Raw genomic sequence first — 25991 nt, forward strand, 5'->3', positions numbered from 1 at the left:
AAATGCCTTTTGTTTCGTTATTGTCAAGGGCAATTGGAAAGCATTTACCAGTTAAGGAAAATATAGCTGCCAGTTCCACTCACAGATACTATGGTTAAGCAACTTAAAAATTCAGGAGAGATGTCACTAAGATGATGACATAGGTCATTCCTGACTTGTTCCTCCTCACAAGAAGACCTAAAATCTATTTACATATAAGACAACTTTGAGAGAATCCTAGAACACAGGGCTGAGACTGAAGCACCCTGCTCTATAACAGAGACCAACAGACAACACAGTAGAAGGATAAGAGGAATGACTACACACTGATCACATCGCCCCTCTCCCACACTGGCTAAAAACTATGCAGAGAGGTCTACCCTGTGCCTATGGTCCTTCCAGTCGGGAAAGAGAGTCCAGGGTAGACATCCAGCTCCCCCAGCCTTGGGGGGTAACTTCCTGGGAGCTCCCACTCCAGTCCTGTCCCACAGAGACTGTGGCAGAATCTTTGGGGCTTGGCCACTGGGAATCTGATTGGGATGGAGAATGGAGGGAGAGACTTGCAATAACCAATGTTTGGATCTTGAGAGACTAAGTTCATACATGTGGGGCCTGAGTTGTAGTCCCAACCAGCAGCTTTGCTAATCTGCTGAGCCAAGGCAGTGGTGTAATCTGACCAGGGAACCTGAAAGGTCTGCCTGATTTGGGTCTTCAGATAAAGACCTTGCTGGCCCTAGAGCTGAGTCATAGCCCAGCCCACAGCTGAGTGTAGCTCCTGGAACTGTTTTAGCAGAAAGCCTGGCCGAAAACATCTCAAATGTTATATAGCCTAACAATACTTGAGCAGAGTCCAGCAGGTAGACCTGATTGTCCACAGAGCAAATCCAGTGGCCCTGGTCAGCCAGAGAACTTGGGGCATGGGTCAACTTGAGTAGACCACAAAGAGCCTTTCTGACCTTGGAACCAGTTTTCCCACTCTGCCCAGGCAGGAAAAGTAATCTGTAGCCTCACTCATAGCCAATACAGCCTTCAGCCCACTCAACCACTGAATGTTAGTATTGCACACAGAAGCTGCACAGTCCACCCAACATCCATGCTTAACTGGTACTTGAACAGAAAGCACAGACCAGGGCTTTCCCCCATCTGCAGAACAAAACCAGTGGCCCCAATATCAGGGAATTTAGTACATAGTCTTGCATGATTCAGGTTCCCAAACAATGACCCATGCAGGCCCTTGGGAACTTGTTCTGCTGCCCCACCAGGGCAGGGAAGCTAATTTGTATCCCCACCTACTATTCAGTATAGTTCCCAATCCTGACCATCTAGTAAACCTGACTGGAGAGCCCAAGAAATTGTGGAGACTGTCCTGCAGCCTTGCTTGGGCAGGGAACAAAGCCAGAGGTTTTATTCAACTCTTCTCAGCCAGTAGTAGCCCTGCCTCCCCGACCTCAGAGTGTGGGCAGTGGCCTCACTTATAAATAGACACTGATAGCAAGCTCCACCTCCCCAAGGACTTTATAAGTGGACACATCCGGATAAACTGAGCCAACTGGTGAAGAATTGTCTCTGCCATAATGAATCTGTAAAGTCTGGACGAAGAGATGGCTTACTCAAATGTACTGATACCAACATAAGGAATCAAGGATCATGAAAAATCACATAAACATGAAAATACCAAAGAAACTAATAAAGCTTTAATAACTAACCCTAAAGAAATAGATATCTGTGAACTATCAGACAAGGAATTCAAAATAATCTTAAAGAAGTTTCGTGAACTATAAGAACACACAGACAACTAAATGAAATTAGGAAAACAATGGATGAACAAAAGGAGAAATTCAACAAAATAGAAACCATCAAAGAAGAAAAAAGAAGCCAAACAGAAATCCTAGAGCTAAAAAGTACCATGACTTAACTGAAGAACTGAATAGAGAACATCAAAAGGAGACTTGACCATGAAGGAAGAAAGAATTGGTGACCTCAAAGACAGAACATTTGAAATCTTCCAGTTAGAAGGTCAAAAAGAAAACAGAATGAAACAGAGCAAAGAAAGCCTACAGGACTTATAGGACACAATCAAAAGAAACAATATCTGCATTATGGGAATTCTGGAAGGAAAGAGCATGAGAAAGAGACAAAAAGTGTATTTAAAGCAATAATGGCTGAAACCTACTTGAACCTGGGAAGAGAAATGGACATCCAGATTCATGAGGCCCAAAGGACCCCCAATAGGTTGAACCTTAATAGGGCTACACCAAGACACAGTATAACTGAATTGTCAAAAGACAAAGACAAAGAAAGAATTTTGAAAGCAGCAAGAAAGAGACAAGTTACCTATAAAGGAACCCCCATAAGAGTATTGATGTATTTCTCAACAGAAACTGTTAGGTCAGGAGAGAATGAGATGATATATTTAAAATTTTAAAGGGGAAAAAAAAAACAAAAATCTGTCAACCAAGAATTCTATAGCTGGTGAAGATGTTCTTCAGAAATGAAGGAGAGATAGACTCTGAGGGAGTTCATCACCACTAAATCTGCCTTATAAGAAATGCTAAAGGGAGTTCTTTGAGTAGAAGTAGAAGGATACTGACTAACATCATAAAAATAGAAGAAAGTAGTATAAACTCACGGTATTAATAAGTATATAGTCATAATTAGATTGTGCATTATGGTAATGGTGGTGCATAATTCACTTACAACTCCAGTTTAAAAATTGAAAAAGATAAAAATAGTCATAGCTACAATAACCTGTTACTGGATTCACAACATAAAAATATGAATATAGTAATGTCAATAATAACTTAATTGTAAGGGGGAAGAGAAGTAAAAGTGTAAAGTTTAGGAATGTTATCAAAATCAAATTATCAGTTTAAAATAGAGTGTTATAATTTTAAGATATTTTATATAAGCCTCATGATAACCACAAGGCAAAAACCTGTAGCAATTACACAAAAGAACCTGATAAAGTAATTAAAGCATACTGATACCCAAGAGACCTGAAAACACAAAAAAAGACAGCAGGACAAGAAATAAGAAACAACAAATCTACAACAGATCCAGAAAAGCCAGAAAACTGTTAACAAAATGGCAATTCTAGGAATTCCTTAACCTATTTACTTCAAACACAAATGGATTAAATTCTCTAATCAAAAGACACAGAATGTTTGAATGGATAAAAAGCAAGATCCAATTATATGCTGCCTACAAGAGAGCACTTTAGCCTGAAAGACACATACTTAGAGTGAAGGATCCTGATACTAAAGCCAGAAAATGACATCACTAGGAAGAAAAAACAAACTACAGTCCACTATCACTGATGAATACAGATGCAAAAATTATCAATAAAATACTAGCAAACCCAATTCAGTAGCACATTTAAAGAATTACTCATCACAATCAAGTGGAATTTATCCCTGGGATACAAGGATTGTTCAACACACACACATCAATCAATGTGATACATCCCATTAATAGAATAAAAGAAAAGAGTCATATGATTATTTCAGATGCAGAAAGGGCATTTGATAAAAATTTAACATCCATTCATTATAAAAACTTTTAACAAATTAGGTATAAAATAAATGTGTCTCAACATAATAAAAGCTATATGTTACAAGCCCACAGCTAACATTATACTTAATGGTGAAAGGCTAAAAGCTTTTCTCTAAGATTAGGAACAAGACAAGTATACCCACTCTCCATTCCCAACCAACATAGTACTAGAAATCCTAGCCAGAGCAACTAGGCAAGAAAAGGAAATAAGAGGCATCAGAATTGGAAAAGAAGTAGTAAAACTGTCTCTATTTGTAGATGACATGATTTTATATATAGAAAATCCTAAAAGACTGCACCAAAAAACTGTTAGATTTAATTGACAAGTTCCATAAAGTTGCAGAATACAAAATTAACATGCAAATAGTAGCATTTTTATATACTAGCAAATTATTTGAAAAATAAGAAAATAATCCCATTTATACTAGCATCAGAAGCAATAAAATACTTAGGAATAAATTTAACCACAGACATAAAAGATCACTCCACTGAAAACTATCAGACATTGATGAAAGAAATCAAAGAAGACACAAATAAATGGAAAAGAATCCTGTGTTCATAGATCAAACAGTTTTAATTCTATTAAAATGACCATATTGCCCAAAGCCATCTATAGATTTAATGCAATCCCTCTCAAGATTACAGTGGTATTTTTTACAGAAGTAGAAAAAAAAAAACAAAAAACAAAATTTTTCTGGAATCCCAAAGACCCCAAAGAGCCAAAGCAATCCTGACAAAGAACAAAACAGGAGGCATCACACTTCCTGATTTCAAGCTATATTATGTAGCTACAGTAATCAAAATGACATGTACTGGCATAAAAACAGACATAGATCTGAGGAACAGAATAGGGAGCCCAGAAATAAACACATGCATATAAAGACAACTAATACCTGACATGAGAGCCAAGAATACTCCATAAAAATAGTCTTGTCAATAAATTATTCATATGTAAAAGAATGAAACTAGACTATCTTATACTACTCATAAAAATTAACTCATGATGGAATGAAGACTTAAATATAAGATCTGAAACCATAAAACTTTCAGAAGAAAACATTGACAGTAAGCTCCTTGACATCAATGTTAGTAATGATTTTTTTTAATATGACACCTAATGCACAAGCAACAAAATAAAAAAAAATTAACAAGTGGAACTACAACAAACTAAAAAGTTTCTGCAAAGCAAAAATATCCATCAACAAAATGAAAATACAACTTACATAATAGGAAAACATATTTGCAAACCATAAACTGATAAAGGGATGATAACCGAACTATATCAAGAACTCATAAAACTCATTAACAACCCCCCCAAATAATCCTATTAATGGGCAAAGGACCTGAATAGACTTTTTTTTTCAAAGAAGATACATAAATGATCAACAGGTACATGAAAAGGGGCTCAACATTACTAATCACGAGGGAAAGACAAATTAAAACCACTATGAGATCTTATACCAGTTAGAACGGCTATCTTCAAGAAGAAGACATAAATGCTGGCAAGAGGTTTTGCCTTTCACCAAAGGCAAAAAGGTAACCTTTGTGCACTGTTGGTGGGACTGTAAATTTTTACTATGAAAAACAATATAGAGTTTTCTCAACAATTAAATATTGAACTACCATATGATCTGGCAATTCTACTTCTGGAAATATATCTGAAGGAAATGAAAACACTATGTGAAAGAAATGTCTGGACCCCCATGTTCATAGCAGTATTATTTACAATACCTAAGACATGGAATCAACCTAAGCGTCCACCAATGGATGAATGGATAAAGACAACACCGTGGGCAAGCTCACGTGCGTGAGTACACACACACACACACACACACACAATGCAGTGGCGTATTATTCAACCATAAAAAAGAAAGAAGTCTTGCCATTTGTGATATAACCTTGAGGTTATGATTAGTGAAATAAGTCAGAGGGGAAAAAAAGGTTAGAGAAAGGCAAATACCATGTGATCTCACTTAGATGTAGAATCTTAAAAAAGAAAAAAAGAAAAACATCCAACCAAACTCTTTGAAAAACAGATCAGCCTTGTTACTAGAGATGAGCGGGAAGGAAAGGGGAATTAGATGTAGGTGGTCAAAAGGTAGAAACTTCCAGTTATAAGATAAATAATTACTGGGGATTTAATGTGCAACATAATGACTATAGTCAACACTGCTGTATGCTATATTTGATAGTTGTTAAGAGAGTAGATCCTGAGACTTCTCACCACAAAGAAAAAAAAAGTTTTAATTTAAAAAAATATGAAATGATGGATATTACTGTGTTAATCATTTCACAATATAGGTAAGTTGAATCATGATGTATGCTTTTACAGTGCTGTATGTCACTTATATCTTAATCAACTGGAAAATAAAATAAAAATGTGTATGTTCTTTCTAGTGACTTCTATTTCCCCAAGTTAATTCTTTTTTTTTTTTAATTTTATTTATTTATTCATGAGAGACAGAGAGAGAGAGAGAGGCAGAGGGAGAAGCAGGCTCCCAAGGAGCAGGGAGCCCAATGCGGGACTTGATCCCAGGACCCTGAGATCATGACCTGAGCCGAAGGCAGACGCTTAACCATCTGAGCCACCCAGGCGCCCTCCCCAAGTTAATTCTAATAATTTCAATTGACATCTTAAAATATCAAGGGCAACATTTTGTATGGATAGCTATTTTAATTTGCCATAGAGGTTTATTTAAAAAAAATTTTTTTAAGATTTTATTTGAGAGAGAGAGTGAGAGTGAGAGAGAGAGAGAGAGCATGAGCAGGGTGAGGAGCAGAGGGAAAAGCAGACTCCCCGCTGAGCAGGGAGCCCGACGTGGGGCTTGATCCTGGGACTCCAGGATCATGACCTGAGCCGAAGGCAGACGCTTAACCAACTGAGCCACCCAGGCGCCCCATGTCATAGAGGTTTGATAGAACACAAACTATTATATTGCAATTGTTTGTTTCCTAAACCTTTTTTCCATTAACAATTAGAATTAGGGGTGTAATTGTGCTAAATTCTATGTCCTTTACTTTTCAAATGACTACATATACTGTGTCGGTGAAAAGTCCTACTTGGGGAGGCAAGAGTGATAGAGAAGCCGGCTTGTCTAACACTGCATCCTGGTTCTGCCACCTCCCACTGTATGACCTTGAGCATATTACTCAGCCTCTCTCTGCCTCAATAGTGGGTCTATAAACTGAGGATAACATCAGTGCCATCCTCCACAGTTGTTGCAAGGGCTGAGTTACTACATGTGATGCACACAATGTGTACAACACATAGCGAGTACGATGGGACTTTTAGCTATTATAATGATCATGATGCTGATGGTCATGAGGATGCTAATGGTAACGATGATGACAAATATATCATGCCGAATAGAGAAAGAGGAAAACCTCCCTTATCTCTGGCAGAAGGAGAAAGGAAATGGGGCGGGGGGGGTGGCGGGGAGCAGCGGGACAGACAAGTATTTAACTGTAATTCAAAAGCAAGCTGCGATGAGCACTGCGGTGGAAATATAAGCAGGGTGACCACCTGTCCCAGGACAGTTCCAGTTTATCCCTGTTTTCCCAGCATAGTTATTAATTTCACCCATTGCACCTTCAGAACTGACCTATGGTCACTTTAAATAAAAGCATCCTGGTAGAAGAGGCCAGGGGATGGACTCCAGGCCTTGGGGAGGAAAGACATTTGAACTGATCCATGAAGAACAGTTCGAAAATGAAAGCCATTTTTCTGTTGCTTGCCAGGTTTCTCCTAAAAGGGACCTGAGGTAAGGGAAAGCTAAGTTTTCCTTGCATTTTCAGCAGAGCAGAAAACAGGAAAAAAAAAAAATCGAAACAAGACTGTATTGGTTTCCTCCTGCTGCAGCAAACTACCACCAGATTAGTGGCTTTACGCAATACAAACTGTTCTCCTACAATTTTGGAGTCAGAAGTCTAACATGGGTCCACGGGACTGCATGTCACCTGGAGGCTCTAGGGGAGAATCTATTTGCTTGCCTTTGAAGCTTCTGAAAGTTGCCTGTTTTTCTTGCCTCACAGGCCCCTTGCTCCCTGTAGCCCAACCTCTCCTCTCTGACCTTGGCTTCCATCTAAATATTTTGACCCTCCTGCCTCCCTAAGGACCCTTGTGATTACATTGGGCCCACCTGGGTAAGCTAGGCTACTCTCTCCCATGCTAAGATCCTTAACATAATCACATCTGCAAAGTTCCCTACACTGTATAATGTATCCACTGATTCCAGGGATTGCATCATAGACATCTGTGGGGAGCCATTATTCTGCCTACAACAGGGACTTGTTTTCATTGCTTTGGTGTCAAGAGCATAGTACTTGGAGCCAAATACCATCCTATTAAAAATGAAAGGTTCAATATTTTAGCAACCTCAGGCACACAGCTAAGTCAGCTAACTACAATTTCCCAAAGTAGAATTAGGAACTCATTTACTGAGAAAATAGGGCTCTAAACTTCAGTGTGACTTTTAGATTTATGTTTAAACTAGGAGAATACCAGGGTAGGAAATCTTCATTGTATGAGAATAATAGACAATGAAAAATGCTTTTGACGTGAATCCTTTTAAAATAGGAAGAAAAATAAGTAATAAATAATGATAAAGTTGACTGGATGCGTTCCTGAGAGATGAAATGTAAGATACTGAAAAAAAATACATAGCTTATATTTAACAAAATTTAGATTACATTTCAATTGTGGTCTAATTTGTTGAACAAAGAGTATATACTTTTGGTATAGTAGTTTTCCAAATAAATAAATGAATGTGATAGAATCTGACTACCTTCATATTTGGCTTTTACAGAATGAGGGGTATTTTGAAGAATATTAGAGGGATTACCATATTTCTCAAGCATCTCTCTTACTTCACCTTTGAATAATTCATTTTATCATTCTTATAATTATTTTTCTTTATTTGTTAACACTTCTTATTCTGCCGGACTATCCTTTCTATATCAGATTTGATTATAGTATTTTTCCATCATTATTTTCATCAATTGTGTTAATTCTCAGATTCTCAATGGCATTGGTAATTGGACTTCACAGTTGATTTGAGTACATTTGCTAGAACTTCAGGTAATAAAAGGCAAAAACAATAATTAAAAGCCTGGATGGGTGAAGGTGTTGCTGTCCTATGATGCACTGTGCTCCTATTAACAGAAGAGGGATGTTTGAGCAGGGGCCAGCTAAATCAGAAGTTCTAAGTCAGGGGCGCCTGGGTGGCTCAGTTGGTTGGGCGACTGCCTTCAGCTCAGGTCATGATCCTGGAGACCCGGGATCGAGTCCCACATCAGGCTCCCTGCTTGGCGGGGAGTCTGCTTCTCCCTCTGACCCTCCCCCCTCTCATGTACTCTCTCTCATTCTCGCTCTCTCAAGTGAATAAATAAATCTTTAAAAAAATAAAATAAAAAATAAATAAAACCCAGGTAACTAATCCAGGCCTTTACCTGAGTAGAGCCATAACAATTTGAAAAATATTTTGGGGGCTAAAAGAATCACATTAAATTTGCCTTAAAATTGTATTCCTTATGTTACTGTTAAGTGCATTTAGAAGAGAGGGATTTCTAATAATGTATTTTTCTTTTTTTTAAAGATTTTATTTATTTATTTATTTGAGACAGAGAGAATGAGAGAGACAGAGAGCACATGAGAGGGGGGAGGGTCAGAGGGAGAAGCAGACTCCCCTCCGAGCAGGGAGCCTGATGCGGGACTCGATCCCGGGACTCCAGGATCATGACCTGAGCTAAAGGCAGTCGCTTAACCAACTGAGCCACCCAGGCGCCCTAATAATGTATTTTTCTAACATATAAGCTCCATGAGGACAGTAATTAGGTCTATATTTTTCACGATTGTGTTCCCAGCAGTAAGATAGTACCTAATATACAGCAGACACTCATTCAGTACTGGGGGGGGGGGGGTGAGAAGCATGATGTTAGTTTTAAAGGTGATTACGTTGAGAAAATATTCACTAAACTGCAGTATTTACCATAGAGAATTTGCTATCTACCTGTCAACAAAGAATCCACTGTAGAAAGTAGGAGAATTCAATTAAAATATTTTATTATCAATATTTCATGTAGAAAAAGTATAATATTTAACTTTTCGTTTTACTATGAAAACAGTATTGATCATAATTCAAACTCGGTATTTCCCATAATTTCTCCACAGAACATAGTATTATTCAAGAAAGACAGGTAGAAAAAAAGGAATTTTTTTGGTCACATTTGGAAATGAATAGCATCCTAGATCCTCCCCTTAGAGTTTTAAAGACACTGGTTAAGTCCGGACACAAAACAAAACTTCTTTATGTTTGCTATACTTAGCGAGTAAGGACGGCTCTGTCCCGCTCAAACACCGACAGGGACAAAATGAGTATATTCAGAACAGTATTTGGGGAAGTATTTCTGTCTTTTTCTCACCCCATCTCTTCTCTATTAACTATGTGCTTTAAGAATCTGGCAAGTAGAGAACGAAGGTAAAAAAAGAAAAGAAAAAAGGAACGGGAAAGGAGGTGAAGAAAGAGAGGAGAAAAGCAGGGAAGGAACAAATGTTGAACAAACGTAGAGCAGATGGCTACACGGGAGGCTACAGGCCTGAGTCATGGTCTCCTGGAGGGGAGAGACCTTGAGGTTAAGTTCCAGGAGAAGACGTGAGTGGTCATCGTTCACAGGAAGGCTCTTGTGTAAGGAGGCTCTCCCAGGGTCTCATGATCTGGTCACAAGTATCCGTGGTTGTTTGCAGAGCACAGCTAGGGAGGAGTTGGTATTCGGGCTTTCCTGGCTCAGAAAGCCCCGGAGGTTCTTGTGCAAATGATTCTTCACCTCTGTAGAATTTTGCAAGCCAGGGAGTCAAGAGGGAGCCGAGAAGATGTTCTGACTGGACTTGCTCTTCTAGAGCTACAGAGCCCACTTAATTGATCCTTCAAGATTTTTTTTTTTTAAATTATGAAATTCTATCTGTGTTTGTATGTAGATAGGTGTGCACAAAACAGGGAATAGATGTATGGTTTGAAGAAGAATAAAACAGATACTCGGGTTGTATTACATAAAGTTAGTATCTTTGGAGCGAGCCCCCATAGGGCTCTAAAGACCCCAGCTCTCTCCATCCTCTCCAGAGCTAACCGGGATCCTGAAGTTGCTATTTAGCAACCTTTTGTTACTTTATTAACTTAGCACACATGCACATAGTCTTTATATATTGCTCAGTTTTTCATATTTTTGAAAGGGTATAGGATATATGGCCTCAAATTGCATGTGTTCTTTTAGGACTTGCCTTTGTTGCTGGTGCTCAACCTTGTTTGTGAGCTTTATGCATGTTGACATGTGTAGCTCTTGTTCATTTTCATTGAATTTTAATCCATTGTATGATCATGTCAATTTATGTAGTCATTCTTCACTGCTAAACTTTTTTTAAAAAAATATTTGTCAGAGAGAGAGAGAGAGAGACAGAGAGCACGAGCAGGGGGAGTGGGAGAGGGAGAAGCAGGCTTCCCACTGAGCAGGGAGCCCGATGCGGGGCTCGATCCCAGGACCCTGGGATCATGACCTGAGCTGAAGGCGGACGCTTAACCGACGGAGCCACCCAGGCACCCCTCATTGCTAAACGTTTTGATCATTTTCCCTTCTTTCATCAATACTGCCACGAGCATGCTCATCTTGAGCTGAGACTTAGGAAGTAGAAGTAGAGAGTACAAGCATAGTCACATCTCGAAGCAGAATTATCTAGTATAAGCCGTCACATCTTGAACTCTGCTAAATGTGAAATTGTTTTTCAAGGTGGGTGTAGCAATTTGTACTCCTACCGGCATTTTATAAAACTTGCAGTTTATTCACATCCCCAGGAACACTTGGTATTGTTCGACTTGTAGCTAATTTGCAGCAAGGCAGCAAAATGTACTCCATGATCAGCTGCTGGGAGGCAGAGCTTGTGGAATTTTGAGTTTACCCTCAAAGAACATCCCCGTGGCTCCAGCTTCCTTGTGAGGCGGGGTGAGGTCAGACCCAGCCACTCTGGTATATGGTGACCTGTTTTGGAAACAGTGTCTGTGAAAATAAATATTTACCTCAGATCTATATCCTTGAAGCTGAAAACTGGTCACCACTCCATCCTGGGCAGGAATCTGGAGCTGCAAGGGCACTTCTGAAGGAGGTGGCAAGCAGCATCTCACAGTGTGAGATGCCCGTGACCAAACCAGTGGTGACTGTGGGCCAGTCTGACCCTACAGGCCTCTCTCCCTGTGTGGTATATGGAAGCAGAACTAATTTCCTTTGTATGGAGTAAGCCCTTTGGTTCTTCAACAATTCAATGTGGGGTTGGGGTGGGAGCATAGCAGGACATGTCAAAAAGGGAAAGAGAGGAACTTATGCTATAGAAGGAAACTTGAAAACTCAACTAACTGGAAAGTAAGAAGTGTGATTGTATTTATATTGCAAGCAAGTGAAACAGGTGAGGCTAAATTCATACCACTTGGTGATACAAAATGCTAATCTCTTCTCCCCTATTTTATACTAAGTCTGATTTAAACTTCTCTGTCAAGGTGCACCATAATCCATCCTTCTTATAATTAGCCAGGCTTATTTCTTGAAATTGATCTTATACTTATCATACTGTATACACTTAATGCATACTTTTAAGTAACCTTGATAATATATAAATTGGTCACTATTTTTATATATAGATTTTTGTTTTGAGCTCACATAGTTCAGAAAATAATTGATCAATTAGTTTCCTGAGGGATGGAGGGAATCTCTCTGCAACACCCCCTCTTTTTTCTCTCAAATTTCTTGCAGTGAAAAATTTACTGATATTTTTAAGCTGATGTTTCTCAAATTGTTTCAATCTATCAACAATTATTTCTGCAAGCTAGCTCTCAAAAAAAATCTTTTGAGATTTACAAAGTAGGTTAGCATAATAAACATTCTGAATGTGCCTGCACTAAAGAAAACTGCTTAATTTAACCTAGTACCTCCCAAACGTTTCTGGCCAGAGAACAGTTTTATAGGACAGATTTGTTAAAATCTTTTAAGTCTATTGCTTGAGGAACAAAGTATGGGAAATACTAATGAAGAGATGTGGACTTCCTTTAAAAGACAATGGCATCTCTGAAATGTTTTGTTAAAAGACAGTATTTTCATGGAAGATGGAGAGAAAAGGGTTCAAGTGTCAGGCTGATATAGGAACAAGACCATTTACCTGGGAGCTCAGCCGTCTGGACCCTAGGTTGATCACCACAGTTAATGCACAACTTTCACTCTGACTCTATATTACCTTTTTGTTTTTTCTTTGGTGTATTTCTTGTTTATTTTTAATTTGCTACTTGGTTGTGCTGCCTGTCTTTAGGTTGTTTTAAATTCATTTTTTCATTTACTTAATAAAAGTTTCTTGAAAACATTATGTGTAGGCTCTGTGTTAGATGGAGGAATAAAAATTTAATGATAAATATATGAATACCTTTAATTTTCCAGTCCCCTGGGAATTTGAGGTAAGTAAGCAAGCTATATACCAAAGTACCATAAAGCAGATTCTAAGGAACCTCAGAGTGTTATCCCAAGCTTCAATGATCAGTTAAGTTTTCTTGGAAGACATCATATCAAAGACTTGGATGAATGGGTGATGGTGAGGTGACCACCTGTCAGGGAGCATTGTTCCAAGTAGAGAGAATAGCATGTCATCTGCTGATAGGAGGAGAGAGAAAACATGCTGGGTTCAAACTAACAGACTAAACATTTAGTATGGCTGCTGCATAGGAGGAATTGGGGGAGGAGAATAGTGGATAGAGGAAGCAAGAACTTAGACACAGCCTAGCAAGCCATTTTTAAGAGTTTGGACATGATCTACTCATGGAATGGAAGAATAAATATTGTTAAAATGTCTATACTACCCAAAGCGGTCTACATATTTAATGAAATCCCTATCAAAATACTGACAGCATTTTTCACAGAATTAGAACAAACAATCCTAAAGTTAGTATGCAACCACAAAAGACCCAGAATAGGCAAAGTAATCTTGAAAAAAGAAAGACAAAATTGGAGGTATCACAATTCCAGACTTCAAGTGATATTACGAAGCTGTAGTAATCAAAACAATATGGCACTGGCATTAAAAATAGACACATCGGTCAATAGAACAGAAGAGAAAACCCAAAAATAAACCCAAAATTTTATAGTCAATTAATCTTCAACAAAGGAGAAAAGAATATACAATGGGAAAAAGACAGTCTCTTCAACAAATGGTGTTGGGAAAACTGGACAGCCACATGCAAAAGAATCAAACTAGACCACTTTCTTACACCATACACAAAAATAAACTCAAAATGGATTAAAGACCTAAATGCTAGATATGAAACCATAAATATCCTTAGAGAGAGCACAGGTATAAGTTTCTCTAACATCAGCCCTAGCAACATTTTTCTAGACAGATCTCCTGAGGCAAGAGAAATAAAAGCAAAAATGAAGAATTGGGATTACATCAAAATAAAAAGCTTCTACACAGTGAAGTAAACAATCAACAGAACTAAAAGGCAACCTACAAAATGGGATAAAATATTTTCAGATGACATATCTAATAAAGGGCTAGTATCCAAAATATATAAAGAACTTCTACAACTCAACACTCAAAAAAATAATCCAACTAAAATGGGCAGAAAACACGAACGGACATTTCTCCAAAGAAGACATCCATGGCCAACAGGCACATGAAAACATGCTTAACATCACTCATCATCAGGGAAATGCAAATCAAAACTACAACTAGAGATCACCTCACATCTGTCAGAATGGCTAAAATAAAAAACACAAGAAATAAGTGTTGGTGAGGATGTGGAGAAAGAGGAACACTTTTGCTCTATTTGTGGGAATGCAAACTGGTACAGCCAAATTATGAAGGAGCCCAAGTGTCCACTGATAGATGAATGGATAAAGAATATATATATATACATATATATGTGTGTATATATATTATATAGATATATTCTATATATAACATTTTTCTTATTATATATTATAAAGTATATAGTCATATATATGGTATTATATATGGTATATATGTATATATATACACAATGGGATATTATTCAGCCATAAAAAAGAGTGAAATCTTACCATTTGCAACAACATGGATAGAGCTGGAGAATATAATACTAAGCAAAATAAGTCCGAGAAAGACAAATACCATATTATTTCACTTATATGTGGAATTTAAGAAATAAAACAAAGGGGAGAAAAAGGGAGAGAGAGGGAGAGATAAACCAAGAAACAGACTCTTAACTGACTGATGGTTACCAGAGGGAAGGGGGTAGGGGTCCGGGGAAAATAGGTGAAGGGGATTAAGAGAGTACATTTATCATGATGAGCACTGAGTAATGTATACAGCTGTTGAATCACTATATTGTACACCTGAAACTAATATAACACTGTATGTTAACTACACTGGAATTAAAATAAAAAACAATATGAAAAAGAGTTTGGACATGATCAGATTTGTTTTAGAAAGATAATGTTGACTATACCGTAGAGAATGGATCGAAAAGGGTTAAGACGAAAAGCAAGGACAGCTGGCTAGTTTTTAAGTCAAACATAAAAGTTCCCCCAAATAGGAACAACTCATGTAAGCTACTCTGGCAGCTGATCCATGCTCTCCTCAGCTTGCTGTACCTTCAGCTAATGGGGTCCTGAGGAAAAGCAAGGAAGTAGGGTCAACAGAAAAGGGCAGCAGGAATAACCCCGCATTAATCTATGCTGCAGATAGAGCCCGTGCTTGACCCGAGAGCGAGAAGGCATAACTCATAACAGCGTCTCTCAGTCTTGCTCCTCATTAGAACCACCAGAGAACTTTTGAAAATGCTGACGCTAAGGCTGAGATTCTGATTCAATTGCTCTGGATTGGGGTCTTGGAAACATTCTCGAGTGGGATCAGTAGGCAGGACTGAGATTCAGTGAGAACCAATGAGTCTACCCAGAAATTCAGACCTATCTTAGTTTTGTTAACTTATGTTCCATACTCTAAGATAGTTGTTCTCAAACTGTAATAGGCACCAGAATTTCATGGGGGAGCTTATCAAAACTCAGACAGATGGGATCTACTCTCAGAGTTTCTGATTCAGTAGGTGGGGAGAACCTGGATTTGTAACAAGTATGAAGGTGTTGCTGGTCCAGAGACCAGACTTTGAGAACCACTTTTCTTAGGCAATCATTTTGGAAATGAGATTTTTAAAAAGGGTTTTGTTTGTTTTTGTTTTTTTGTGGAGGAACTAAGTATTATTTTGTTCTTTTATTAATTTATATGTATGTGGAATCTTTTAGAATAAAGTCTTACACATAGTAAAGAATTTTCAGAGTAATTTATAAAAAATACAAGCTTTAAAATAAGTTTGGCATGTTTTGTACAAACTATATATTTTCTTGCATCAGTATTATTTTTAACAGTAACAATGAAATCTACTCAAAGGCCAAAAACATAATCATCATTATAGACTTTTATTTCTAAAAAGGTACTGATATTAAACATCACAGGAACTATACATATAAAAGTAAAGCCATCAAAATAAAGTGAAATGATGCAATTTGAAACTAAGGAACTGAATTCTCAATTAGGAAAAAAATCTGGCTACACAGATGGATCCTGAACTGAGCCATGAAGGAAAATACACTTGGCTTTATTGGACCATGACCATTGGCCATGGCTTTGCCCTTACCTTGTCATTAACTCTTAACACTTTACCAGACTGGGATATTCCAGAAATAAGGTGACTCAAATTAGCTTTGGGAAACATCTTAACTGACACAAAAAGCCCCCAAAACAACACCTTTTTTTTATCTTAAAATTTTAATTTAAATTCTAGTTAGTTAATAGAGAGTGTAATATTGGTTTCAGGAGAATTGTGATTCATCACTTACATACAACACCCAGTGCTCATCACAAGTGCCCTCCTTATACCCATCACCCATTTAGTGCATCCCTCCACCCACCTCCCCTGCAGCAACCCTCAGTGTGTTCTCTATCTTTAAGAGTCTCTTATGGTTTGCCTCCCTCTCTTTTTTTTCCCTTCCCCTATGTTCATCTCAAACCAACACTTTTTACTTATCATTTCAGATTAAGTCACCAAACATGAGAATTTTTTTTAAAGATTTTGTTTATTTGTTGAGAGAGAGAGCACACATGCAAGTGGGGAAGGGGCAGAGGGAGAGTGAATCTCAAACAGACTCCCCGCTGAATACAAAGCCCTACTCAGGGCTCAATCTCACCACCTTGAGATCATGACCTGAGCAAAAATCAAGGGTCAGATGCTTAACTGACTGAGCCACCCAAGCACCCCTAAACAACATTAGAATTTTTAATCAATTTTGGATGGTTGCTCGATTTTACCTTTACCCAAATTTTTACTGATAAACCTTCCTTTAATAAGATGGTCCCTGCACACACCAAAATTCCATTACAAAAGAAATAATGTGGTTTCTGCAATCTCACAGTTGTCACTCCCATGCCTTTAAGAACTCTTAATTTATCTAGAGCAATTTCTGCATTTCAGGGCAATAGAAAATTATGTTAAGATACGTTAAAATTATAGGCAAAGAAAACTGAAGCCTCTGTAAGCCCACAGAAAGACTTTCATTTTTTCAAATCATGCAAAAGATGTTTTCAGTAACCATTTGTGTCAGAAGTAATTTGTGGGGTACCTACTCACCACTGAAGAAACATTTGCTAAATACCAGTGCAAGACATGGTGCTAGATACTTCACATAGGTTTAGTTTCACTATAAGCATATAGTTGTTCATCATTACTTAGGCACAGGCTACAAAGACACGTTTTAACTCAAAACAATAAAAAGCCTACATGGTTAAACATTTATTCATGTCAGTCATTAATAGAATATTAGTATAGAATATTTATATTTTTATTTATTTTTTTATTTTTTAAGATTTTATTTATTTGACAGAGAGAGAGAGCGCACAAGTAGGCAGAGTGGCAGGCAGATGGAGAGGGAGAAGCAGGCTCTCCGCTGGGCAGGGAGCCGGATGTAGGGCTCGACCCCAAGACCCCAGGATCATGACCTGAGCCGAAGGCAGCCGCTTAACGGACTGAGCCACCCAGGCGCCCCTAGAATATATATAAATATTTGAGAGAGCGATCATGTGCATGAGTATGCACAAGTGTGCAGGGGAGGGGCATAGAATCCTCCAGCAGACACACCGCTGAGTGCGGAGTCCTACTCGGGGCTCAATCCCTTGACCCTGATATCATGACCTGAGCTGAAATCAAGAGCTGAATGCTTAACTGACTGAGCCACTCAGGCACCCCAGTATGGGTTATATTTTTAGAACAAAAAAATATTTACTATTAAAATTATACAAGAAATAAAACAATGTTTTGGATATTACTGATTTTTTTGATGTTTAAAGTATACAATATTTTCATTTCAAAGTATAATCTAATTCAGTAATTTCATAAGATTGTCCAAGAATGTGATTATCTTAAATATTTTGAGAAAAAAAGAAAAACAAGTTTGTGAGAAATGGATCAAAGTATGAACAAATATTTAGAACATTCTTCTCTTTCCCCTTTGTTTTGTGCCAACAAGGGCAATAAAACTAAAATATTTTCCTCTAGCTAATGCAATAAATGATGCGGTCAAGCAGGACGCCCAAGGGAAACCGTATCACATTATTTATGGTTCTTTGAAGTGGCTGTGTGGATAGGTTGGTAAGACACAATCTAATCATATCACTTTAGAGTAGGAGAAATTAGAGACAATCTCTTTCCACAGCCTCACTGACCCATGAAGAAACGGAAGCCCAGAGCTCACACCAGGACTCCGAAGATGGCCCTCTGTCCTATTTGCCCTTGGAGCATAGAGAGCGCAGCCGGTGGTAAGCTCTGGTGTGGTCTGTGTAAACCATGGAACAACTGGTTGGTGGCTTTCAAATGTTTGTGTGTTGCTGTATTTGCTAACCTGCCCCAGGCCCAGAGATGCGATTCCCTAGGTCTGAATGGAGCCCAGTATCTGCAGTTTCAACAGGGATGGTGAGATCACTGGGCTGAGGCAGGTCAGTCTCGGTTGGAACTGAGAAAGGCAGAACTGTAGAATGGAAAGTTTCAAAAAGGGGTTTTATGCTGAATGAGCACACTTTTTTCCAAGCAAGTGACAGCTTTTTCATCAAAACTTAATGGCTTCGGGCGCCTGGGTGGCTCAGTTGGTTGGGCGACTGCCTTCAGCTCAGGTCATGATCCTGGAGTCCCAGGATCGAGTCCCGCATTGGGCTCCCTGCTCGGCGGGGAGTCTGCTTCTCCCTCTGACCCTCCTCCCTCTCATGCTCTCTCTCTCAAATAAATAAATAAAATCTTTAAAAAAAAAAAAAAAAAAACAACTTAATGGCTTCTCCCTTCCTTTGCAACTATAAGGAAAAAGGGAATGTTGTTTAAACGAGACACTGGGAAGGCCACAGAGCAATACCTTATCAACTTCTCACACCTGACAGTCAGAATCACCTGGGGATACCTGGAAACATACACATTCATAGGCCCTTTTTCTGGAGAGTCTTATTTATGGGGAAGTATGTGGTAGTACTCAGGAATCCATAATTTTCATAATCACTCCTGATAATTCTGATAACCAACCCTTTTTTTAAATTTTTAAAATTTATTCATGAGAGAGAGAGCGAGCGCGTGCATGAGTGCACAAGCAAGAGGAAGGGGAGAAGGAGAAGCCGGCTTCCTGCTGAGCAAGAAGCCCAACATGGGCTCCACCCCAGGACCCTGGGATCACAACCTGAACGGAAAGGAGACGCCCAACCTACTGGGCCACCTAGGTGCCCCAGGAAGGATCTGCTGTATTAAAATAGACTTCAACACTTCTCAACTTTGATATATGAAAGGTGAAATAAAATGGAGTCATTCAAGTAAGGGGTTTAAAAAAATCAGCTGGGAGGCTATTAAGGAGGCAGACCCTATGCTTGTCATCACTGGGTGAAACCATGATCTTTTGAACTGGGCCAAACTGCGAATGTTCCAAGGACTCTGCACGACCACCTGCGACTTGCTAGAGTAGTGGTACCCTTAGCGGCCAGTTATGTTAAGCTAAGATCAATCTTCTGCAGCCACACCAACCAAAATGCTTTGTAAACCAGGTACATAAGCATTCCCTTTTTGTCTTTAAAAACCATTGACTTTTAGGGGTGCCTTGGGTGGCTCAGTTGGTTAAGCGTCTGCCTTCAGCTCAGGTCATGATCCCAGGGTCCTGGGATCGAGCCCCGCATCGGGCTCCCTGCTCAGCCTGCTTCTCCCTCTGCCCCTCCACCCCACTCGCGTGCTCTTGCTCTTTCTCTCAAGTAAATACATAAAATCTTAAAAAAAAAAAAAAAAAAAACAACCCACGGACTTTTGCTCCCTTAGTGGGACATAATTTGCATTGTTACCCAATCTTTGCTCCCTGAATTACAGTTCTAAGACCCCAAATAAATGCTTTTGTTTTATTTCAGTTCTGCCTCTTTTCTCAATCAACAGGTGTATAAAATCCACCAGGGGACTCCGTAAGACACTTACCTCCATAGCTTCTGAGCGTGTAGGACTGCAGTGTGGTCCAAGAATTTTCATTGCTTCAAGTCTCCAGATGATGCTGATGATGCTGTGAAAACCATTGGGCTGGGTCCTGCTGTGCAAGGCGAGGCAAGAAAAATGCCCAGAGGCAGCTGTAGGATCTCTGCCGAAACCCAGACATCCGCCCACCGCTGCCCGAGGAGCAGTAACAGGGCCTCTGCTGCTTTTCTTGCCTCCAAGCCTCAAGCAGGTGTTTCTGATTCGTGGAACCTAAAGTGGAAGCTCCTGGTAGAGCTTCTAGACAACGAAGTTCCCAAGCTTCTAGCTGTTACAATGGGTGGGTGCAGCCCCAGGGACGGGGAGGAGGACAGGGGAGAGATGAGGGGAAGCTAGAAGGGGAGAAATTGCGTTCCACTGCTAACAGAAAAGGTGGCAGAGATGTGCAGATAAGTTTTCATAGTCATTTGTTCCAAACTATAAAGGTCCCTTATCCCTGCCCATATTCAAAATATAAAGGGATCTAAGGTCCCTTATCCCTGCCCATATTCAAAATATAAAGGGATCCGAGGTTCTAGGAAAAGGATGAGAGTAAGACTCTAAAAGAGAGAAATTTCAAGGTTGAGGTGACCAGAAGACCAGCCTGCTCAATGTGACTAATAATATGCATGCGATCCTGAGGCTTACCTAGCAAGACCAAAAAGTCATGTGACCAGTGAAAGAAGTCTTTGCTCTGTTGGTGTGCCCCCAAATGCAGAATCCCACTTGGACATTGGAAACTATCCTTTTATCCTTTATGTGCAAGTGAGCTATTAATACGGGGAGTAGGCTTTGGAAGCAAAGACCAAGAGATCACAAGAAGGGCCACAAATCTGTGTTGGGAGAACAGAATTTTGCACAGAGAAAGGCATACTTTAAGTGAGGGAAAAGAAGACTGAGAGGTGTTCTAAATACACAGAAGTGGGTCTCACATTCCCTAGGCAAGTGAAGGTACTAAGACGCAATAATAAAAATGAAAATAAGAAAGGAACTTTAGGGTCAAAGAAATCAATGAATGTTAAAGGTGTAACCGTAGGGAAAACAGCCACCAAGGCAATAAGCATTGCGTTAGAAATAAGAGTTTGGTGAATAGAAAGAAGCCAATCACTAAGTTGTAGTTAGCTTGTCTGACTTCCACCAGATCTGCCTCTGTACAGGCACCATTTTAAAATCAGGCATCAAAACAGAGAATACTCCTGGTATGAAAGATCCGGTTTCATAAAATGACACGCAACAGGGACATTGAAGCGGTCACAGAATCAGGGAGCCCGAGATCATAAGATAATCACATTAGCATAGAGCCAAACTTTCAAACGCTATGTTCTCTTCAATTTTCTCTTGAATCCTATTTTTATATTAGTTATATTTTGCAGAGATGAAAAAGTAATATTCTTTGCTCTCAGTAAATGAAACACCCCACGTTGCCGCAATATCTAAACACATTTTAGGTCCCGTGGGCACATTTAGAAATGCTTAGATAGAAGAAATCACAAAGATAATAAACACAGAGTAAATTAAACATAATTTAACTTGTATTAATACTTAAGACCTCTTTATGGGAAAAAATGTACATTGGAAGGAAAGAGTGTCTATGATAGATTGAATGAACAAAGCAAATGCAGCCTTATATGTATGCTTAGAGTCACATTTAGTAAAATTAAAAAAAATAAACACATTAAACAGATAAGTGGGCATATCTGATAGACATTAAACTAGATGAGATGAGACAGGCAAAGGAGAAAGGAGGACTTACAGTTTAGATTACAGACTTAGTTCCACTCAAGTATTATGAGCCTTTTGTTTTATAAACATAAAAGATTTATCATTTAAATATCAAAATTCTGAATTTAGGAAAGCTGATTACTTGCACATTTCATGACTCCCCTGGCTTTAGATATCTTCTCAGCATTTTATACGAGAAACCAATGAAGTGACATTTGCTGAGTTGTAAGGAAGATAATTTGTTTCACAAAAATGTGATACTAATTTAAGGCATCAGACATTCTCCAGTGAGCAAGTACCCAAGAAATATATAACTCATGGACTCCTCAGTACATACAGAAATTCATTAATCAAAAGTCACTGTGTAAAACACCAGTTATGAATCTATAATCCATTGGAACACAGAATTCATACTAAAATAATGTAGAATCTGATTTCAGAAAAGAACACAAAAGTTGCAATTCAGGAAGTAAAAGCTGCATAACAAAAATAGTAATTTTTCTCTAAAAGACCAAACCAAAAATCTGCAGTGTGCCCCTGAAATGGGAGACTAGAAGTGGGAGAACACACACGTGCAAAGATGACCTCATCTTTCATGTAAGGAGCATAGCGAATGTTATGATGTGCTTGCCCAGGCCCCCCAGAACCAGCACTTACCTTCTTGCCACTGGGAGTGCTGCCTGGTCCACAGCCTGTTGGGGGAACGTCATCAAGAAGATGTGACCGTCAGCTGACCTGTGAGCTGGACGTGGGTGATCAGAGACCCTGCACCCCCTCCTCTGTCTTTGGCACATGGGTTCTGCTTGCCTTTCCCACTTCGAGAGCCTTCTCCAAAGACAAAGTCTTGAGACAGTGATGTGGTGTTGAGAACAGTTAGTGGTACCCGGGACTGATCCCAGTTAAGGCCTCTGTATAAACTTTTAAGATGTGGCCGGCAGATACGAGGATCGATTTATCTTACTGCCTCCCAAGACAAGCCTCCTATGTAAGTTCCCTTTGCTTATTAAAACTGCCACCTACCAACTTGGAGTGGCCTGTATTTTTCTTTGCTCTCTCCCTGCCCTCTGAGTACAGGGGCTGGTTTCACATCACACCTGGGAAGCTCCCGAGGAACCCACGAACCAACACAGCTCTCAGCGCTCAGCTCTCTGCAGGATTTGCACCATGTGAAAATGTGAATCACCTGGCTTAATTAAGGCCATTCTCCCTTTAGGACAACCAGCATCGGTAACTGGTCATCTGGGGGTCCCCTGCCACAGCTCTGAAGGATCGGGTGAGCTTTAGAGTAACCTGTGGGCGGCTAAGGACTTGACTGTGATTGTGTAACAACCCACCTTCCCGATGTCCCCAAACATGTTTTCTTCTCCCCTCTCCCAAATCTTCCCACGCCCAAATCTCCACCTCGGAGGACAGTATAGTAGGTTCCAGCTAATAAGGTTAAAAAGAATAAATAAGCTCTAAATTATTGAAAAGAGAAGAACTGCTTTCTGAAAAACCCTAAAGAAAATTAAAAAATGCAGGGCACCTGGGTGGCTCAGTCTGTTAAGCGTCTGCTTCGGCTGAGGTCATGATCCCAGGGTCCTGAGATTGAACCCGACATCAGTCTCCCTACTCAGCGGAGAGCCTGCTTCTCCCTCTCCCTCTGCCCCTCCCCCCCATTTGTGCTCTCATTCTTGTGTGCTCTCTCTCTCTCTAATAAATAAAATCTTAAAAAAAAGAAAATTAAAAAATGCAAAAACTCATAAAAATTCCATGAAGTGACCAAAACAAGATCAGTACAATGAAATCTATAGCCCTCCCCACCTCAACAAGCAAATATTTGAATACGTAATGAAAAATTTCTGGATAGCAACAAAAAGATAAAACATCTTGGAAATCAACCCCAAAGTAAAGTAAAGCACATGGTATATATGAAATAAATTTTGAAATTAAAAAAAAAAAGAGGGCAATGAGGAGGAAGGATTTTTCCTTTTCCTATCAGTTATCAAAATGTTATATAAAACTAGAGTGATTTTATTAATTTAATATTGGATGACAAAGAAGTTATGCAGAAGAGTGTGAAGTCAGGCTCATGAACATATAAGGATTTAGTTTGTGATAAAAGTAGCAATTTATATAAGTGGGAAGAGAATAGTGTTGAAATGAGTGACTAACTATTTGGAAAACACTGGGTGAGATTTACAAACCATACTGTACACTAAAATACGGTTAAGGCTTAGCTTTTCACTCAAACCTTTGATTCCATTCTTCCTTTCACCCTGTCACCTCATTCCATTCCTTTTCCTCACCTTTTTCTGTATGCTCCACCTCTTCCTTTCTTTTCCATCAACAATCAAGCATACTTTCCTATCTTAAACAACCAACCGACCAATTAAACTAAAGAGAAACTCTCAGCCCAACTTGCTTCTTCCAGCTACTACCATGTTTCTTGCCTTCTTGAAAGAACTCTGCTGTTACTGACTTCGCTTCCCCTCTACTTTTCTTACACAGCTCCCCATGTCTTACACTGGGTCTCTGCAACCAGAGAATTCTGGAAAGAAGGGTTTTCAGGATATGCTCTCAGGAGATGTGCTAGGAAGGAAGTGGAGAAGTCAGAATTAAGCAGATGGACAAGGTGACCCAGAGTGTAGCTCCTACTGAGTACTCAGGTGATCGTGTGAGGGAGCACTAGAATTCTTCCTGTTGAAACAAGGGAACCAGGCCTTTCAATCACAGCACAGTCACTGGCCTGGGCGGCCTTGTGCATGACAGTCCCCTGCCCCTGAGGGCAACTGCCCATGGCAGGGGGTGATTCCTGGCTGAAGAATGGAGTATTTGGCCTTCCAGAAGGGACTGAGTGTAGCAAGATGGTATCCACTACATCTACTCTTTGAGGGGCTTACAACCACTTGCTTCTTAAGTGATTTCTCCCCGTCAGGGAAAAGCTTGACCAGGATTCTGGTTAGCCTGGTTTCCTGGGGCAAATTAGGAGACAAGTGTTGGTGGAATGAACTAGAGCCCCTATGGCTCCCCCTGATCTCAAAACTATGACGGGTGCTCATCTCCCTCCTCCACCACCCATTTTAGTTGCCCTTTCCCTCAGCCAACAGCTCCGCCGGTGGAGGCAATTTGCCTGGTTGGCTGACTCAGCATCATTCCTGAAGGATTGGAGCCCCTGGTTACGTGCCACTCCCAGGTTGCAGCTGCTCTACTTTTCTATATATCATTAAAGCTGGACAAGGCATTGCCAACAGATGTCCCTGAGAATCACTGGAGGGTCAAACATAGTCCTCCCTCCCCGCATTACATAACACTGTCCTGCCTCACCTGATCAATCACCCCTGCAGGGATAATAGCTCATTTTCTTCCCTGCTTGTGTCTTGGCATGAGGATCCCGGAAGACTGGGTTGCAGCGGCAGTCTAAAGCCTCATGGACTGTTACTGGGAACCAGAATCTCTAGCCCTGGAGAATCTAAAACTACATGTGAGGAAAACTCAAATTCCTTCCAAGTGGGTCATTGTGAGTGATGGCAATCAGAGCCACTCCTAATTAACTCTACCATTCCCAAGCCCCAAATTCTACCTCTGTGGACAGAGCTCCATACAATAAGTGCTGATTTAAGGTCGATCTGACATGCGGGAAGATGGCACCTTTCTCACAGGGTATCCTCCCCAAGCTGGCATCTCAGCTACACCTGGAAGCGGCCAACCCATGTCTATCAGGCTGACTGGTTCTGAGTTGTGCAGTAACATGACAGGACCAGCAAATCCCTTGTTCTTGTGCAGGACCAGGACTAGATAAGGCAAGTGAGGACTTTGGGTGCAACATTTAAGGGAACCACTCAACTGGGGTGCCTAGGTGGCTCAGTCAGTTAAATGTCCCACGCTTGCTTTTGGCTCTGTTCATGATCTCAGGGTTCTGAGATAGGTCAGTGTTGGACTCCACACTGGGCGTGGAGCCTGCTTAAGAGTCTCTCTTTCCCTCTCCCTCTCCCTCTGTCCCACCCTGCCTTCTCTCTCTCCCTCTCTAAAAAAAGGAAGAAAAGAAAAAAAGAAAAAAAGAAAGGGAACCACTCAACCTCAGGGCACTCATCTCAGGCAACGTCTCTTTCCTACAGAATGGCTGATCAGATCAAAAATCTCTTCTCACCAATTTCTTCTTAGGCCAGCCCTGTAGTACAGAAACAAACA

Source organism: Mirounga leonina, unplaced genomic scaffold (assembly GCF_011800145.1).
Source record: "Mirounga leonina isolate KUSES-001 unplaced genomic scaffold, KU_Mleo_1.0 Mir_174, whole genome shotgun sequence".
In the NCBI taxonomy this organism is placed as follows: domain Eukaryota; kingdom Metazoa; phylum Chordata; class Mammalia; order Carnivora; family Phocidae; genus Mirounga; species Mirounga leonina.